This window comes from Idiotropiscis lumnitzeri, chromosome 18, assembly GCF_059441095.1.
Source record: "Idiotropiscis lumnitzeri isolate Australia: NSW breed Sydney's pygmy pipehorse chromosome 18, RoL_Ilum_1.0, whole genome shotgun sequence".
Classification (NCBI taxonomy): domain Eukaryota; kingdom Metazoa; phylum Chordata; class Actinopteri; order Syngnathiformes; family Syngnathidae; genus Idiotropiscis; species Idiotropiscis lumnitzeri.
In genome coordinates this window covers 4389833-4393250 of record NC_142408.1, presented here as the reverse complement: position 1 = coordinate 4393250, position 3418 = coordinate 4389833, and positions in this window count along the sequence as shown.

Here is a 3418-nt window from a genome sequence, read left to right as displayed (position 1 = left end):
AAAAAAAAAAAAAAGGAAAAAAATGGTGGAGTTGGGGGGAGGGTGGGGAGGAGTATGGGAAGAAAAAGAGTTGGTGGTGGTGGTGTGGGGGAGAAATAGGTTGGCCAACCAAAAAGGTTCACGGCGAATAAGTACCTCCTCTTACGTAGCTGACATGTATGTTCTTTGGCATCAAGTCGAAAAATGTGCCGTTATTTAGTCATTGAGAAACGCTCCCAGACACATTGAGTGCATTTATTTACAGCCTCTTGGTTAGCTATGTCGACCACAACAAAGGAGCTCGGTATACGTAGCAATCATAGCCAAACGTAACTTTTTGGTTGGCCAACATTTTTTTGTTTTAATTTTAAAACCCAATTAGAGCATTTTTGTTACCTTCCTAAATATTGGTACTTAAATGTGAGCGTTTGCGGACGCGGGACAAAAAAAACATCACTTTTGAAGATGAATCGTTTTAATGTATGTGGATTTGTTCTGAATTCCAAATGAATTAGCAGAGGTTAAAAATGATAAAAAATAGGGAGTGCGCGAAACGTTTTCCATAATATAAAGATTTGCGTTGCACTCTCCCAGTTTCATAAATATCTGTATCGTATTTTTAAACGCTCTTGTTGTATTAATTTGAAGTAACCAGCAGGGGGCAGCAACACATTAAAGAATAGATACTGGTTCCAGGAGAGTGGTTGGTGAGCATATGATATACAGTACCTCATGTTTGATTTGTTGAGTTCTAATAATGAGGATGGGCAAATGAGGGAACATCTGTTTAGAAAAAAATATTACTTAATCAATGAATGACGTATATATATATTTTAATTTTGATAATAATGATAATAAGAATCATATGTATCTGTTATGAACACACACATCTACAAAACCTGACCTCCGCGTCTACTACAAGTATATGTTGTTAAAACATTTTTATTTGATGTCGCTTTATAATAAAGCCACAATATAATAAAGCCACAACAAATGTTTTGGTTCTCTGTTTATTTTGGAGCAATGAGCATTGATTCCACTGTTACCACTTTATCTGTTTGTAATAAATAATCCTTAGTAGTCTATTTTTAACTAAAACGGACTAAAACCTTTTTGACCTGTCGTCGACTAAATTTACCAAAACTAGACTAAAACTTTTTGGGGGGAGTTTCCGTCGACTAAAACTAACATGAGTAGAAATGACTAAATGGGATGTTGTGCAATGTCAGGGCCTGAGCAAAGACATAGAGAATTTTGTTCTGTTCTGAACAAGCAGGTTACATCCAGGACAGTTTCTTATCAAAGTGTGGTGTTCGGTATCAGCAAGATTTTGGAGCCATCATGTTCAGTTCCCTCACTTTCTATTCTCCTGACCCCCCCTCTGCTGTCAGAGTCATTCGTTGGTCATTCGGGCAAGAGGTGACTCAACTCAACACCACCGTCCATTTTTCTCACCTCCCTAAAGGCTATAAATAGAGTTTTAACCTTTGGAAAAAAAAACACAAGTGAAAGCTCAGTGAGCACATTCGTGATCATGTTATTAAAAGATAAGATAAGATAAGATAAGATGTAAAAACAGGCATAGTGACACTTTTGGCTTGAAAAACGGCCAAAGGTTGCGTCTGCTTTGTCATAAAATAGGAACAGAGTGCTAATGAATCGGTTCAATTAGGTTCAGCTTGGCCGACTTTATCATCATCTTGCAGAACCAAGCCAGGAAACTCAAGTCTGATCACAAAGCATCCAAAGTATGAGGGGAAAATGGGAAAAAAAAAAAAAAAGATCCTTGTCAGAATCTGCAGATGGTCAAGCGAGGGAGAAACTTGAGCTCAGATGACTTTGTATCCTGTTTATGATAACTCCAACCCGACCGCGAACAAGTTTGTCTCTGAATGAATAAAAAAAAGTTGCCTATATCACAAAATTGACAATTCATGAGTCCTTGTAAAGCAGCGCTTCTCAATTATTTTCCTGTGAGATCAACACATCTTGAATCCCCCCAAAAATAAAGAAATAAATAATCGAAATACATAAATAAAGGCCGTTATGTAACAGCAGGAATCTAGGACGAGCGGAATCCCTGACATCAATTATTGGACTAATGAATAAGAAAAGAGGCTTTTCAAGGTGTTTGTAACTTTCATTTAGCCATTAGTAGCGCAACTCCTTTGAGACAGCTCCTAATGAATAAAAAGGCTCGTACGCAGATACACCAACGAGTGTTTGCTCGACCTATACTTTGGCCTCGCATAAATGAGCAGTCTATTATAGGCAGCTCATTAAGCAGGTGGCGACATTATAAAAGAGGTGAAGGCTCAAGGACAAATTGTGCCAGTGATGTAATGCGCGGTGATTTTTCAATCTTTTCAATCGTCCTCTGAAGGCTTCGTGGTTTTATTTTTGTTTTATAAACCTGTAAAATGACTTTTTTTTTTTCCTTACTCTTTCATCTCAAGCCAAACGGTCGACGCAGATGGCCGCCCGACATCTGTTTCAGATCCGATTTTTCACAGTCGGAGATTTTCCTCATTATGGTAACCAAGTGTTTTCTTTAAAAATAAAAAAAATACACATGCCACTTCATTAGGGACACGTTAAATATTGGGTATATATATATATATATATATATATATTAGTGCTGTCAAGTGATTAATTTTTGTAACTAATTAATCACAAAAAAAATCCATGATTAATCACGATTAATCACATTTTTCAACTACTATTTTTTCCGATGCTTGTAACAGATATTTACTGATATGGCACAATATTTGCAAAGTATGCAAATTATTTTGGAAGTAAATCAAACTGAGTTAAAATATTTAACTGAGTTAAAAGCATTTGGATTAATCACCTGAGTTAATGCTATAATTATATATTTATCCATTTATCATATCTTGATTTGTTGAAAACTCCGCCTAAAAAAATGTGGAACTCCCCCCCCCAAAAAAAACAGCTGATGTCATCAGCTTTTATTTTCATCCATGTTTTCCACTGTTGGAGAGCAGTGAACTGACAGATGCTCTTTAGTTTGCATTATGTAAAATGAAAAAAAAAAAAAAATGCAGAGTGTGATGAGGACCAGTCTTTCCATTGTGGTCTTTAGCGCTGCTTGTCTTTAAAATGGTCTTGTGACTTTTGCATGATTGTCTCATCATCTGACGTGCTATTTTCAGCCTTTCCTCCCGATTTGCGCATTACATTCCTCTTTCCTCCTCCCGCCTCCTCGCGACTCACTTGTGAATGAAAATGGCCCAGGCTGTGAACTCTGAGGCTTTCACACCGCAATGTCCTACTTTATCAGCACCTATACGTGCACCTATCGCCACTGGCCAGATTGCTTCAGTCCGATTGCACAAAATTCTTGCCACATGGGCAGACTTGCATATAAATGTGTCTGACTATGATTGCATTGAACATTTTTTTTCCTGGAAGCCAGCCG